The sequence below is a fragment of the Mustela nigripes genome, chromosome 4 (genome assembly GCF_022355385.1).
Source record: "Mustela nigripes isolate SB6536 chromosome 4, MUSNIG.SB6536, whole genome shotgun sequence".
Taxonomy (NCBI): Eukaryota; Metazoa; Chordata; class Mammalia; order Carnivora; family Mustelidae; genus Mustela; species Mustela nigripes.
Window position 1 is genome coordinate 89,031,432 of NC_081560.1, and position 16,597 is coordinate 89,048,028.

Here is a 16,597-nt window from a genome sequence, read left to right on the forward strand (position 1 = left end):
GATTTATCCTGCATGTAACAGGAAAGCATGAGTACCTTTTAAGGACAGTAGAAATTTGGCCACACGTTAGCCAGTATGCTTTGGGCTGCCAGTGACTGAAACCCAATTCAAACGGGCTTAAACAAAAGAGTGTATTGGTTCACTCAACTGGAAAGTGAAGAGGTGCCTCTGGCTTCAGCTAGTGCCAAAGAATAAGTGATACCACCTCTCAGTACTATTTCCCCCTTCTTGACTTCTTTCTCACGGGACTCTGTCCACACTGTGGCAAAGATGGCGGTCAACAGCTTAAGACCTACATCCCATGGCGTAGGGTCTCCTGTAGGAAGAGAGCGCTTCTTCCCCAATTGTTCCATCAACGGTCTGGGAGCTGAATCTTTCTGGATAATCAGCATCACCCATTACCAACGTAAATGCTAGGCCAGGGGAATGTAGTGCCCCTCTTTGGAGACTGAGTGGGTGGGGGAGGGTTGGCCCTATCCAAACTCTATTCACTGAAGGGGGCTGGATCCTCAGGAAAATTCAAGGGCTATTTTCAAAAGAAAGAGAAATAAGTGTAAAGCTGACCAAAAACAAACAAAAAAAAACAAAAAAACAAAAAACAAAAAACCACAGCAACTTGAAAACCAATACCCTGTCCATTGCAAAATAAAAGAGGAATTCTAGAGACAGTCTTTTGGAGAAGATGCAATACCACCCCTCCCCCACCAAGGCCAGAAAGCCTCTGCAACAGACCAGGCAAGACAGTGGTGTGAACCAGGACACATCAGCACAGGCATGACAGGAATAAAACAGTGGCTCATAACCTCACACAGAGTACTGATGGGCCCAGAGGAAAACGTTTTAAGTGAATCTGGAAATCATGTGTGTAATCAATATGATTTAAGGGGTTCTGCCGTACGAAGACAAAACTTAGATTTTATTGTGTTTCTACCCATGTGAAATGAGTTCAGGTTATCGTGGCTTATTTGTTGTCAGAACAAACAGAGGCTAAGATAACTTAGTTTGAAGTTAGATAAACACCATATATACAAGTCTACTTTGAAAAAAAAAATTTACTCGTTTGCATTACCTGTGGACTCATATTTTTCTTCAATTTGCTTTAAAAATTAAAATAATTATCTAATTGCATTACAAGCACCATAAAAATTCCTAGCTATATATGTCGTATAAGTACTTTATTAGATACATGCACATTTTTTAAAAAGTGCAGAAGACAAGATCTCAGTCTCAGATGAAGGAGTTCAGAATGTGCACCCCAAAATATGCCACTTTGGCTTACTGATTATTTTTAACTAAAAGCACTTAAGAACCAGCAGATGCAAGAACGCCCCGAGCTCCCCTTTTCTATAAAAGCTTCCATGAGAGAGGTGCCTGTCCTCCCTGCATCAGGAAGAAAAGTACATTCTTATCCCCGGAGACTTGGGATTACCACCAAAATGGATCTGGACAAATACACAAAAATAACTCTTCTCTTTCCCTAGCTTCCCTCACCACTATATCTCTTAGTAACCTCTGCACAATGTACTGTCCCTAACCCAGACCCCTTCATCTTGCCTTTTCTTCCCAAGTGTATCATTTCCTTATCTAAAAGATCTGAAAGCTTTCTGTTCTGGTCACTTCTTTGGGTCCTCATTCTCCCCTTAACTGTGAAAATTTAATAAAACTTGAATGCTTTTCACCGTTAGTCTATCTTATGTCATTGTAATTCCAAGGCCCAGCTGGAGACACTCAGAGGGCAGAGAATGTTTTTCCTTCCCTACACAGGAATCTAAACATAATTTTCATGAAGAAAGTGCTAGAGGCAGCGTGGGGTTGGGCAAGGAACATGGGGCTAGGGGGTGGGGGTGGGGGTCCTGATTCCACCCCAGGGCAAACCAATCAGCCCCCCTGGGGGTCAGGATTCTCATCTGGGCAAAGAAAAGTTAGAGCTGGACTCTGCGGGATAAGGTTCCTTCTCCACCTAATCTGCTGTGTTTTTTTGAACCAGAAAGTTCCCCTACATCCATAAGGCTCCCTCCCGGGGACAATTCTGAATCTCCTGAACTCTAGACCTTTTCTGGTCAGCCTGCTGGGTGGCAGTTCTATAAAAAGTCTCACTGACACTTCCACCAGAGCCCATCACATGAGCATGAAGCAACATTTCTGTGCGGATCACCCAGCCACACCCCATGTAAGCGCATGACTAAAGCCACACACCCACCCCACAGATGGCCAGTGGAGGAGGTCGGCGTCCTTGCAGTACCACAAAAAGGACACCTACCACAGCACCCAGGCAGTCAGAAATGACAAGACCCAAAACTCGGACCAGGGAGAGACATGTGGTAAAAGTTGATTCTAGCAAAGCGGATTATTTTATGAGAGGCCTTCTAATTGGAAGGAACAGAAAACCACTCTAACTTGAGAACAAAGTGGGATTTATTTTAAGGATATAAATCTGTCTCATAAAACCTTGGATCAAGAAGTACATCCAAGCTTCCCAAAAAAAAAAAAAAAAAAAGGAACTAAAAAGCATCAAAAAGACTTTACCATCTCTCTCGCTCGCTCCCTCGTCCTTACCTTTTCTCCTCTGTGTGCTTGTGCCTTCCTCTCTCCCTGCGGAGCCCCTCTCCTCCCCTTGGTTGAGCAGGTCGTGAAGCACGGCCACATCTCAGCCCTCCTCTGGTTGGAACATCTAATTTAAACCTCCAGCATCTTTATGTTCCAATTAAACTACACTGAAGGTTATGATTGGCTCAGCTTGTCCACCTCTAGGCCAATCAGTTACGATCAGGGAGGCGGGGCCATGTGGTGGAAACATGGTTGCCAGGACCTACCCCCCACTACCCTGGAAACCTGGGCAAGGTAGTACACCAAATTCCTGAAGATCTTCGGCCACGAAAGAGGATATGTAGGTGTAGAAACACTTCGGCCAAGTTTTCTGTAATTTTTTTCCTTACTTAAATATTTCTTTGCATATTAGACAATATACAGAAAGACATCCTATTGTCTACATAGTCTAATGTACAGAGGATCTAACTGCGAAGACACAGCTGCTGAATCCGAACATGACTATCATTTCTTAGTACCCATCATACTAACAGAGAAGAAAAGCAATTCAAGCAACTGGAGTTAATCTTCCCTATCTTTCACCCCAGAGATGAACCCAGGTCACTTAATTCTCCCCAGCTGAGTATGCAGCTGACATTTTAGTGAAGGAAGCATAAAAATGATTTCTGGCTATGTAGGTGTGTTTCATGCAAACACTCTTCAGCAGCTCCTGACTTCAAACGAGAACTCCAAGCACTAGCAGGCACGTTTAGTGCTTAATAGGTTTAAGAAAAAAGAACAGGAGTTATATGGTTTCCCTGGAAACCTCTTTCTGAAGAAACTCACACAAGCACCTTCTCCACAAGCAGGATTCTTCCCCACCGGGGCAGTTCACTAAAGGGTCAAGGCCAAGGCTCTGCTGGCTGGAGCTGCAGGAGCAATGGCTGACCTTGTTTTACTTAGAGTTACTTAGTATCAAGTCTCTCTTCACTACCTGCTTTTAGGAGAAAAGCTCCAGTGGCTTTTGGCATCTTTAAAAACATTTCCAAGTCCTGGCTGATCCAAGGGAAGTGGAGGAAGTCCTATCATGTTTATCAGAATGGGTGATGGGGATTTGTCAGGGAGTCAGAGGAGATAGCTCATCAATTACTGTAAGGGATTTGAATCTGAATTCCCAATGCAGGCATGTTCAGATTCTAATAGAAATGACCTGGGGAAGAGCAGTGGAGATCGGTATCAGGTTCAAGGCCTTTTTCAATAGATTTGGTCTTTTAGAGTTTGGGGGAGAGGTTACCCCAAAAAAAGAACTATCAGATTTGTAAAATGTTCTGGAAATTATTGATACCTTGATTCCCAAAGTGCCATGGGAGCCAGGTTGAGAATGATTCCTACCTAGCTTAAAGGAATATTATGAGCCACCAGCTTATATAAGTAACCCCTTCTTCCACTGCACATTTCACAATCCTCCTGTTTCCTCCCCCTCCCATCTCCATAACAACCAGGGTTGTTATCAGAAAGAAATCAGCCTGCTTCTTTGACTTTTGTCTCTAATTTAGGATGCTTAACTTGGGAGGTCTACTTTATTTCTTTCTTGGGAACTCTCCACATTTTAAGGCATCAGGTCAATATCTTGGTTTCAACATCCTCCCCCACACCCAGCATCAATTGAGAAGATGCAAATCCAGCAAATCACACTGGGAAAGGGGATATCATTGTAAGATATGGAAGAGACTGCGTGATTCCTTTTAATAGATTAGGACAGGCAAGACAATTTTAATATTGACTAGCCTTGTATAGGCAAGGAAAAGCAATGTTAGCCAGAACAACACTCACTCCAGATTCCCGTACTAAGCAAAGCCTCCAAATTTCCTGGATCTCTCTTAAAATATTATATTTATCTTAATGAAATATGTAAGGCACATTTTGGATTCTTGTAATATTTTGTCTTCACCAAACATGTCAATTGACTTGAGAATATTTTGAAGTGATACAAATCTGGATGGATATAGAAACTGCAGAAGAGAATAAAAGATTTTGAGACCTCTAACTAGACTTAATCAAATGAATAATATTGTGATAATTAGAATTGCTAGAATCCAAAATACTCAAATTAAAAGAAAATCCTCTCATGGACTTTCCCCAGACAGCCGCAGAATGTACCATGGACACTTGCAAATCTAATATCCAAGAGTTCAGGTACTGAAAGGCAACTCCAAAGGTCATTTTTTGTAGGAAGCCAACTTTGAACCCAAGCTTTGAGGCTCATGTGAGGAGTTGAGGCACTTAGCTAACGAGTGAGTCTTTCTGACCCATCTTATTCATATCTCCACAATTCTTCAGGGTGTATATAAAAGTATTCACTGGGCGCCTGGGTGGCTCAGTGGGTTGAGCCTCTGCCTTCGGCTCAGGTCATGATCTCAGGGTCCTGGGATCAAGGCCCGCATCGGGCTCTCTGCTCAGCGGGGAGCCTGCTTCCCTCTCTCTCTCTCTCTGCCTGCCTCTCTGTCTACTTGTGATCTCTCTCTGTCAAATAAATAAATAAAATCTTTAAAAAAAAAATAAAATAAAAAAAAAATAAAAGTATTCACAAATGCAATGTCAATGCCAGTTGTTTATTGCTTTGCCTGTTTAGTAGTTATTGATGCTATGCTTTTGTAGTTGGAAAATCCCTTTATTCCCTACTGCACAAAAAATTAGCGTGTGTTAGTCATTGGAAATTCTGTAGCAAGCAAATACATGTAAAATCTCTGTTCTCATGGACTTACACTGTGCAGGATAGACAGACAATAAACAAATGAGATAATTACAGATTTTCAATGGGTGTGATTAAGGCAATAAACTTGGTAATGTATTACCAAGTAAAGGCAGAAGGACTACCTTCTACATAGATGGGTAGGAAGAACCTTCTGAGGAGTTGACATCTGAGTCAAAATTAGAAGGAAGAGAGAATTGGGATGCCAGTACTTAGTTATTAGCTGTTGCTGGAGAAAATTAAGTCCAAATAGAAATAAACAATGCTATTTACCTGTTCCAGGAGATACTTAAGAATCAAAAGGCCTCGATGGGATGGATATGATAATTTAAATGCCTTTGAATTATGCATCTGCTTTTCTATGAGTTATTTCAGTCCTCAGGATGAAACAGAGCCACTGCTTGGCTATAATGTGTTATTCATTAGCATAATCTATTTAGAATGAACCGTATTTCTTGTGGATATTTTCTGTTACCAGCGTTAAGTGTTACCTTAGAATACAAGTGAATCAATCGTACAAAACTCAATCACATTTCTATACACTTGCAAGAAACAATCTGAAAATGAAATAACGGAAAAAAACTCACTTACAATAACACATGAAAGAATAAAATGCCAAGGAATAAATTTAATAATGAAGTGCAAAACTTACACTCTGAAAACTACAAAACATTGTTGAAAAATGTTAAAGGAGATCTAAATAAACATAACAGATGCCTGGTGGCTCAGTCGGTTAAGTGTTTGCCTTCAGCTCAGGTTATAATCCCAGGGTCCTGGGATCAAGCCCCACCTCAGGCTCCCTGCTCATTGAGGAGCCTGCTTCACCCTTTGCCTGCCATTCCCCCTGCTTTTGCTCACACACACTCTCTCTCTCCTCTCTCTCTGACAAATAAATAAATAAATAAAATCTTTAATAAATAAACAAACAAACATTGAAGCATGATATTGCTTAGATTAGAAGATGTTATTGTTAGATGGCAATACTCCCTAAACGGATCACAGAATCAACACAGTCTTCCCCAAAATCCCAGCTGGCTTTGTTGTAGAAATTGACAAACTGATCCTAGTATGGACATGCAAGGAACCCAGAATAAATAAAACAATTTCTAAAAGGAAGAACAAGGTTGGAGGACTCACATTTCCCAATTTCTAAACTGACTACATATCAATCAATGGACTAGAACTGAGAACCCAGTGTGGAAATGGACATAGGATCTAAACAGACATTTCCCCAAAGAAAATATTACTCAATAAGCTCATGAAAAGATGCTCAATATCATTAGCCTAAATCAAACCCACAATGAAATACCACTTCCTACCCACTAGGATGGTAATAATCAAAAAGAGATTAAAGAGGCTGGAAAGAAGGTAGAGAAATTGGAACCCTCATACACAGCTGGTGGGAATGGAAAATGGCAAAGCCGCTTTGGAAAACAGTCTGGTGCTTCTTCAAAAGTTACCATATGACCCAGCAATTCAACGCTTAGGTGAGAGAAATGAAAACCTACATCCACATAAAAACTAGTATAAAGTGTTCTTGGCAGCATTATTTGTAATGGGCAAAGTTAGAAATCCCCCAAGACTCACCATTGATGAATGAATTACAATGTACAATGGAATGTTATTCAGCAACAAAAATAAAGAATGAAGTATTAATACATATTGATACTATGCTACCCCACAATGAATACTGCCAACAGTACCCTAAATCTATGTGAAAGAAGCCAGTCACAATACAATTATTTCATTTACATTAAATGTCCAAATCTGGCAAATCTATAGAGACAGAAAGTAGATTAGTGGTTAGCAAGGATGGAGGAGGAGTGGTTGGGGTGCAAAACAGGGAGTGACTATTCATGGTCGTGGAATTTCTTTTTGAGGTGATGAAAATGTACTAAAATTGATTGTGATGACAGTTATACAACTCTGTGACTATATTACAATTATACACTTTGAATGGGTGAATTGTATGGTATATGAATTATATCTGAATAAAACTTTTATGGTAAAAAAAGTAAAAAAAAAAAAAAAAAAAAAAAAAAACCGGAGACAATACCAGAAAGCATTGATGGTCCAGAAGATCAGAAGAGTCAACAGGAATTATTTATTTATTTATTTATTTATTTATTTATTTATTTGAGAGAGGGCATGGGCACAAGCAGGGAGAGGCAGAGGGAGAGGGAGAGAGAATCTCAAGCAGACTGCCCACCCAGCAGGGGCCCATCCCACGACCCTGAGATCATGACCTGAGCCGAAATCAAGAGTCAGATATTTTGCCAAGCGAGCCACCCAGAAGTCCCAACCAGAATTTCAAAGGTCAACTTATCTACCTTATTTTTACATACAACCTCTGTGTAATAACACTAGATGAAAATCTGTTGTTTTTAGGCCCTCAAGTAAAGGAGCAACCATCAGGCACTTCAACAAACCATTCCAGTTGTGACAACAACTCCAGGAATCAACAAACAAGAGTCTTTTCTAAGACCAACCGCATGTCAGATTTTAGGCTAAGATTAATCTCCCTTGAGGAGAAAAGATTAATACAGTAATTACTGTGTTTCCTATTTTTCTGGGTGTGTCTAGTCTAGAAACAAGAGCCTGGTACTAATCTATTATGCCTCTGCTCTACTGGTCTCATCAGGTTTGGTTCCTTCCTGCAAAAACTGAGTGCAAATCTCCCATCTTAATTTAGGGTAAGAGAGACACTGCACAAATGCATTACTTTCCCCTGCTTTCATGCCCATCAATTTCATGGGCTACTATGTGATAACTGAGCGTATACACAAAAGGAAAATTATGACCCAATAACAATAGCATTGTTTTAAAAATAAATGATAAGATGCTGGTTACTATTTTATAGTTTTCCCAAACCAAAAAGTCCTTTTTCTTCTCCTAAGCGTGCTTTTAAGGGCCTTGGTTTAAGGTTCTTACCTTCTCTTTGCTTGATGCTTTAAGTATGTTAGCATCAGGAGGTTTTTAAATATACCACAACCTTATGAAAATCTGAAACCAGGGGCTGGAGAGTGTGTGGAAAAGAGCTACAAAGACAGCGACAAAGGGTTCTCCAAGTGAAGGTAAAAAGTAATGAGGTTTTTAATGTGGGGTTCTGCCAGTTTTTCTCTCTTCTACCCAACGTAGTTAGACAGTAACTTGCCCTTAGTTTATACTCTCTATAGATGGTCTCCGAAGCTGTCGTAGAGAGTTCTGGTTGAGCTATCCTCATCTCAAAAGTTCCATAATGGAATAATTGTATATTATTTTAATATATATTACTTTAATGCAGTAAGAGCTTTTCACACTGTGAGAACCTTTCGCCCCAGTTACACTGTGTTTACTATGTGCTCCTTTCAGAGTCCTCTGCTGAGAATATCCTAATTTTTCCAAGAGGGGAAATTTTTGTATTTAAATGAAAGTCCATTTCAGCACAGGGATTACTAAATACTGTACAAAGCACCATGGGGGTTCATAATGGAACGTAGACACAACTGTCAAGGATCTTAGAGTTTAATGAGTTGAGAAAAGGCACAAATAACTCAGATACAGAGGGGAGCAGGTCAAATGTCACACACCAGCATCGGTGTTTAGTTCCCGATTTCTGAAAGCTTTCCTCCTGTGTTTAGTTCGAAGAGCTCCTGAGAATTTGAGTAAAATGCAAGTAATAAACAATTATGTAAATATGAGGTCTTCTATTCACAGTTATATGTCTTTTTCCTCCAGTTTGATTTCCTGGTAAGAACAACACTCAAGGCTTCCAATGCTCTAGCATTTAGGTATCTCTTCATTGGGAGATTTACATCCTATAAAAGAAAGGACAATGATAAGGCTGAAAAGCAGAGGAAGCTTTCAAAAGTAAGCTGGAGAGACTCTGATGGAAAACTACTTAATTCTCTCGGATCTGAAAAAAGCCAGGTGTTTTTAGATTCCCTCAACAGGTGAACGTTCCTACAGACAGCTCTTACAGAAATACAAGTAACACTCTCAGCTTAAAATTCACCAGTGTTATGCATAAATATTGGAGACATTCACGGACAAATGCAAAATGCCCAGCTCCCTTTCCACACCGCAGGACTAATGGAGTGTTCTCTTAAAACAAACAAGGAGGTTTCTCCCTGGCGGAGTTACAGAAAAACGTTTCCTTTTAGGAGATGGGTAAGTGGGGGATGGGAGGCAAGATGTTTCTACAGACTCTTCGTCCTCTGGGTGTGAATGCCACCTATGTGCCCCACAGGTCCTGTCTGTTGTATTTTCTCACCTTCCTCTAATGCTTCAGCTACTTACCCCTAAGTAGCAAACCCATTATTCAGCCTGAAAGTTTAGTCTTTGATAGGCCAACCCGATAAAGCTTGCTGGTAAAGCCAAGCAAATCTAGTGAACCTCTTAAATATTTTTTAGTTGCCCTGGTCTGGCAAAAAAAAAAAAAAAAAAAATCCCTGAACCCATATGAATTCATCTGTGTCCCTGATGGCAGATTGATTCTATCCTCAAGAAGTTTTGTTGAGGGGCGCCTGGGTGGCTCAGTGGGTGAAGACTCTGCCTTCAACTCAGGTCATGATCTTGGGGTCCTGGGATGGAGCCCCACATCGGGCTCTGCTCAGCAGGGAGCCTGCTTCCCCCCTCTCTCTGCCTGCCTCTCTGCCTACTACTTGTGATCTCCTTCTCTCTGTCAAATAAATAAGTAAAATTTAAAAAAAAAAAAAAAGGAAGAAGTTTTGTTGACATTTGTTTGCTCCTACTCCAAACCCCAAAGTAGACATGAGTTTCTTGTCCAGGAGCAAATATCAGAAGAACCTGCGAAAGCACACACACAGATATCACTGAGAGGATGTACCAAATAGAACAGCCTTGGTGCCTGTCCCACCCACAGTGCCACCGAGGGAACTCTCTGCTTTGTTCTAAAGGACGGTGACTTCACGGGGCTAGAGCTGAATCTGAGCCAATCCGTAGCTTGGTTAGTGACCTAAGGTGAGTCCTGGTATAGAAAATTAATGAGTCTTTCTCTTGGAAATTTAAACTAAGAAATATTGAGAGGATAAGAGAATAAGCACCCCACTCTCTCAGTTTCTCTTGTCCGTAATGGGAACTGTAATAAAAGCATTTACAACATAGGGTGCCTGGGTGGCTCAGTGGGTTAAAGCCTCTGCTTTTGGCTCAGGTCATGATCCCAGGGTCCTGGGATCGAGCCGCACATCAGGCTCTACTCAGCAGGGAGCCTGCTTCCTCCTCTCTCTCTGCCTGCCTCTCTGCCTACTTGTGATCTCTGTCTGTCAAATAAATTATATATAAATAAATAAATAAATAAATAAATTTTAAAAAGCATTTACAACATAATGGAAACTAATCAGTTCTATGAAAGCACTTAGAACAAGATCTGGCATAATAATAAACAAGCCATAAATGCATCGCCGCCATCATCATCTTCATTTTGAGTAGTTGTCTTCTGTTCAAAAACCTTCTATGAGACTGCACACATAGTAATACACATGTAATAAGCTACAAAATGAAAGTAATGAGTATTTTTTGTTCTTATATTACATACTTCTGTGCTATTAAAGTATTTTTAGAATGTATATATTATTTTTATGATTTTAAAAACTCATAGAAATTAATTTCAGATCATGACCTGAGCTGAAGGCAAATGCTCAACTCCCTAAGCCACCCAGGTGCCCTGAAATTAATTCCTTTAAAAAAAAAAAAAAATCCTGGGGCGCTTGGGTGGCTCAGTGGGTTAAAGCCTCTGCCTTCGGCTCAGGTCATGATCTCAGGGTCCTAGGATCGAGCCCTGCATCGGGCTCTCTGCTCAGCAGGGAGCCTGCTTCCCCTTCTCTCTCTGCCTGCCTCTCTGCCTACTTGCGATCTCTGTCTGTCAAATAAATAAATAAAATCTTTAAAAAAAAAAAAAAATCTGAGCTCCTGGATGGCTCAGTTGGTTAAGCAACTGCCTCTGGGTCAGATCATGATCCAGGATGGATTCCTGCATCTGGCTCCCTGCTCAGCAGGGAATCTGCTTTTCCCTTTGACCCTCCCACCTCTCATGCTCTCTCTCTCTCTCAAATAAATAAATAAAATCTTAAAAAAAAAAAAAATCCAGCCAAATCCCTGTGGCCAAAAATAAAGCTCAAACTCCTTAGCACACCAAAGGCTGCCATGATTTATTTCTTTTTCTGGTTAAGATTGTATTTATTTATTAGAGAGAGAGAGTGGGTGCATGTGAGCATGAATGGGGGACAGCAGGGAGGACTGGAGGGAGAGGGAGAAGCAGTTTCACCGCTAAGCAGGTTGCCCAATGCAAGGCTCGATCCCAGCACCCCGGGATCATGACCTGAGCTGAAGGCAGACGCTTACCCAATGAGCCTGACCATGATTTATTTCTAAATCATCTCCTCTTTTCTTTTCAGCCTCATCTCCTATAGTCAGAATTGCCTTGTCTTCCCTTTTTTGCCCCCCTCGGCCCCTCATTGGTAATTCATCTGTCTGCCCTTAGATCTACTCCCTGCCCTCCTCCCTTTGCTCTGAAAGCCATGTGAGCCGCCATGTGACCATGTCATAGTCTGAGCAATAGGACCTATTTATTAGATGAATGAATAAACAAATGACAATGACCTTTGCTTCGGTCATGGAAGGCAGAGGGAAGAATGAAAACCATTGGTAGAATGATACCAATTCTGTCTCTTTCCACACTCATCTAACTTTCTCTCCCTCTAGCTTGGAAAGCTTTGGCTTCACGGTCCTTTCTCAGATTCTTGGACCCACTAAGATCTTTCCAAACGGAAGCTCCTTCTCATCTTTAGATCTCGGCTACAATGTTTCCCATTTTTCTCTCCTCTTGTTTCCTTCATCATGTTCATTAAAATTTGTAGTCATCTATTTGATTCCCTCTTTAGACTATGAGGTCCATTAGGGTCTGGGCCATGTATCCCTAAAATCTTTGTCTGCATATATCAGGTACTCACTGAAAAACAAAGTTTAAAAATTGTTGCTGAATGAGTCACAGATAAACTTGGCTTCATAGTTTTGATCGTGGTCTTCTGGGTTGCCCAATAGTTATGGGGGTCAAGCCAGAAAATAGAAAACTCCCTGACAGTGATACTAGGAGATTCCTACTTCTCACAGTTGTATTCAGACTGGAAAGTTTCCCCTCCCACTACTCTCTTTGCACAGATGAGACCCTGTTCATCAAATACCACTGCTTAGGGAGAGTTCTATGCTGTGGCTAGGATGGGGTGGTTCTGTCAACCAATGGCTGAAATGAGTTACAGAAGATGCTCCTAGAGAAGACCCTCTTTCACACAATCTGATTGCTGAAGGCAATTTCAAATTAATTTTGTTAATTTCAAATAATGAGGCTTTTAATTGTATGTGGGAGACACGGCATTAGTAGCAATTCAACTCCCATTCTTTTAAGGAGCTAAAGATTTAGCTTCTCCTCAGCCTTTTGGCTAAGATGGGGTATAAAGAATTAGCTTCTGAGGCCATACATTCCATTATCAGGTTTTCCAAGAAATGAGAAAAACACTGAATTTTTTGAAGCTTAAGCCTATATTCTGAATCTGTTTTTCATTCCCACTTAAGTTGCCTTGTTAAAAAAAAAAAATCAGAAGTTGACTAATTTCACCAATTACCAGTACAGTCTTCTCCAGAGCTAATAGCACCATCCTTCTTCCCCAGGTTACATGGGCCATTTGACAATATTTTTGAATATCCAAGGCACACACTCAATACTTAACGAATCTTTAAGGAAGTACTGCTGTTTGCCATTTTTTTTAAAGATTTTATTCATTTATTTATTTGACAGAGAGAAATCACAAGTAGATGCAGAGGCAGGCAGAGAGAGAGGGAAGCAGGCTCCCCGCTGAGCAGAGAGCCCGATGCGGGACTCGATCCCAGGACCCTGGGATCATGACCTAAGCCGAAGGCAGCGGCTCAGCCCACTGAGCAACCCAGGCGCCCCTGCCGTTTTGTTTTTATAAAGAAAACTGACACACAATGACATTTTCACGATTTGGTAAATCACTTTTGTAAACTCTTTCCTGGGTAATTAGAATTGCCAGTAAAATCCCAAGTTCTTTGTTTTATTTTTTAAATGAGTTCACTTTTGCATTCAGGTGCCTTGTAATACCTCCTTTCTCTTCCTTTTGGTAATACAAGGCGTCACCTTCTCGCTCTAGTTCCAAGATGGTGCTTCTTAAAAGCAGTGCAAGCCAAAGTTGGAGTCCTGTGTGTCTTGCCCCAACACGCAGGTGCATTTGCAGAAACCAACCCCCAGGGGTCAGAATTCACAAACGAGAAGTGGCCTCAGGCTTCCTTATTAGCTCAAGAGCCTTCAGCTCTAGCCCTCTGTGGAGACTAACCTCTTATATGTCACGAGAGAAGTGGGGTTTTCCCCAGAGGATATTTGACTTCTCTTCACTTGGTGATAAAAGATCCAGATGACAAAGAATAAGACATGTCAAACCATTGTGGGTAGCTAACGAACCTTTTGTATATTGCACAAAAATGTCCCTGACTTGACCATTTGGTAACTATTTTAGTCTTTCCTAATCATTAAGCAACGAAGAACATTCTTTGCTGATGTGCCAACTTGGACTAGATAGACCCTACGTTCACACTGACAGAATTCTTACTCCTCGTTAAGGGACCACTAAGTGTATCTTCTTAGAGAAAAAACATGCTCTTAATACATTTTTTAAAATTATAATTGAGAGGACCCGAGGTGGCTCAGTGAGTTAAGCCTCCAACTCTTGGTTTTGGCTCAGGTCATGATCTCAGGGTTATGAGATGGGGAGCCCCATGTCAGGCTCTGTGCTCAGCACAGAGTCCGCTTGAGAATCTCTCTCCCTCTTCCCTCCCGCCCCCACTTCCACTCTCTCTCTCTCTAATAAAATAAATAAATAAAATCTTTAAAATAAATAAAATTATAACTGATAAAAACTTCAGAAAATCATCCTCACAGAAGTACATTTCTATGTGATGTCAGCCAACAGAGCATGGCAAATGCAAACAAGTGAGAAGTGCTTAAGGTTTGAAACATTCATGGTATCAATACTTCCAGGTAACACTTACTACCTCTCGGTGGGTATTCCTGCTAGAGAGAGAGCTTCTTCTCTAGCTTAGAGTGGGAAATGACTCCTTTGGGAAGAAACACAAATCCCAGAGTTTCCCACATCCCAGGTGACTTTTGCCCATGGAAGGCCAAAGAGTGGGAGGGGCACCATGGGGGGGACGGTAGTGACCACCGGGCCTGAGGAACCAGTGTGAACCCAGGCTCCCTTCCGCTTCTAAGAATCCACCAACCTCACTGGACAGCATCAGCATGCCAGACCCCTCTGGTCACCTCTCCCCTTTCTGTTCCTCTCCTCAGATCCAATTTCCCACCATTCTCCTCGTTCATAGCTCTTACTGCTAACCTGTCATGCCCTAGTTGATGGTAAAATAAAATAAAATAAAACCACGCCTTCATTGTTCTAAGCCTAGTTAGAGAGGTTCCCTGCCTTCTCTATCATCTGTATGGTCTGCTATCCTGCACAGAGGGAAATTCTGATCTCCCAGGGATGACCCCTTTTCTGAACTCACCTGGATAAAAGCTGTTCTGTATTTTCAAGCTCAGCTTCTGGGCAGAATTCTCCCATTTGCACTTTCGGGTCATTAACACTTCCCTCAGGCCCTGTCATTCTCACCTCTGACCTCACTACCCCTTCACCTCAAACTCCAGCCTTGTGGCAAGGCTCCCTTCCAGAGAACTTCCATCTCCGTGCAAAAGACCATCCATAAAACACCTTGGTCTCATAGCACCTTGACCTTTCAAGACCACACCTGAAGTTTAATTGCTGCCTAGAATTACTCCATCTCTGACATCTTAGACTCAAATACCCATCCCCCTGACCGCATCCTATTCTTCCAATCACCACAACTTAGCTGCCACTCACCCAGACTGGCGCATCTAGTTCTGTATCCCACCTACTCTCTCCACCCTGTCAAACCCCTTTTGTGTTCCCGTCACTCTTTTCTGCCCCCCCCCCCCCAGATTCCATGCTCAGCCCCTTCACTCTCTCACCCCTTGACCTACTTCTACTATCTCTAACGCCTCACCTGTGTGGGCTATTCACCTTCCCCCAGCTCTTCCTTCTTCAACTTTCAGGCTACCTACTCTTCCTGAGTGACCTCATCTACTCCCACAGTTTTAAGTACTATTTACAAGCTGATGCTTCCCAAATATCTACCTCCAGCCAGATAGTTTTCCTAAATTCAGGAGGAGGCGCATACCAGAAGGTCTATGGAATATTTCTACTAGCACTTGCATACTCACTTTGTCAAAAATGAGCTAATCATCCCTCCCCCACAGGTGGGGTGGAAAGAATGATCCTCATCTCAGTGAATGGTACATTGTGTACCTAGTCTCTCAAATTTAAAAGTCAAGTCATTCTGGACTTCCTTCTCTTCCTTCACCACAAGCGTTCTTTCGATCACAAATCAGTGACTGATTCTCAAGAGTCTGTGGAATTCACCCATTCCATAGCCTAAGGACCCTATTCATTTCCTACTTGAACTTGACATCGGGCTACTCTAGTTGCAAGCAATGGAATCTAGTTCTGGCTAATTTGTTATGAGAGATGTATATATATCAGAAAGATACTGGGTAGTTTCCAAAATGGAAGGAAAACTGACTAACTAGAACTTTGGAAGGCTAGGAACCAATGGCTTACAGAGGTAGAAAGCCCCCTAAGGTGTACCATTAGCTTATGTTTCTGTGTACCTTCTGCCTAATTACCCTTTTGTAACCCCTTCCACACCACCTTCATGCACTTGCTTTCCAAAACAGAAATCCCTCGTTCTTAAAATCCTTCACTGGCTAATCAGAGCTTTCAGAATAAAGTCCCCAAATCCTTAGCATTCATGAATTGGCTTCTCTTGGTCCCGACCATGCCTCTCCCCCTCTTTCCTACTCACACCAGATTCTGGGTCCTATGTCCTGCAGGGTCCAGACTCCATCACGTTCGGGTGCCCACTTCAGTAATGATGATCCTGGCAGAAACAGAACTCACCTGGGATGGTTCAAGTGAAGATTCTCGAAGGAAAGAACCACTTCCAAGTATCAGAAGGGTTGCATGAATCAAGAAAGGAAGATGGACCGCCTATAGACTAGCCATGGTGGGAAGCCGTGACCAAACGGGGCTGGAAAGACAAGGGCTATCCAAAAAAAAAAAAAAAAAAAGACAGAGCTATCAGAGCCCAGGGAGAGCTGAAGTCCCTGTGAGAGGATCAGCCCTTCGGAAGGGTCGCCTTGGGAGATGCAACTCCTACCCCGCGGTTAGGACGCCCGCC

At 41.9% G+C, this 16,597-nt stretch overlaps 1 long non-coding RNA gene across 1 annotated transcript in view; it reads right to left on the minus strand.

The window, feature by feature from the left end:
* Positions 1-8,776: 8,776 nt before the first annotated feature.
* The window catches only part of LOC132016032 (uncharacterized), an 86,177-nt gene continuing 78,356 nt past the window's right edge, over positions 8,777-16,597 (minus strand). Inside the window, exons 4-5 of the long non-coding RNA XR_009403865.1 lie at positions 16,318-16,462; positions 8,777-9,075 (exon numbers count right to left, since the gene is read on the minus strand). This is a non-coding gene — a long non-coding RNA (uncharacterized LOC132016032). The remainder of the gene's footprint in view (positions 9,076-16,317; positions 16,463-16,597) is intronic.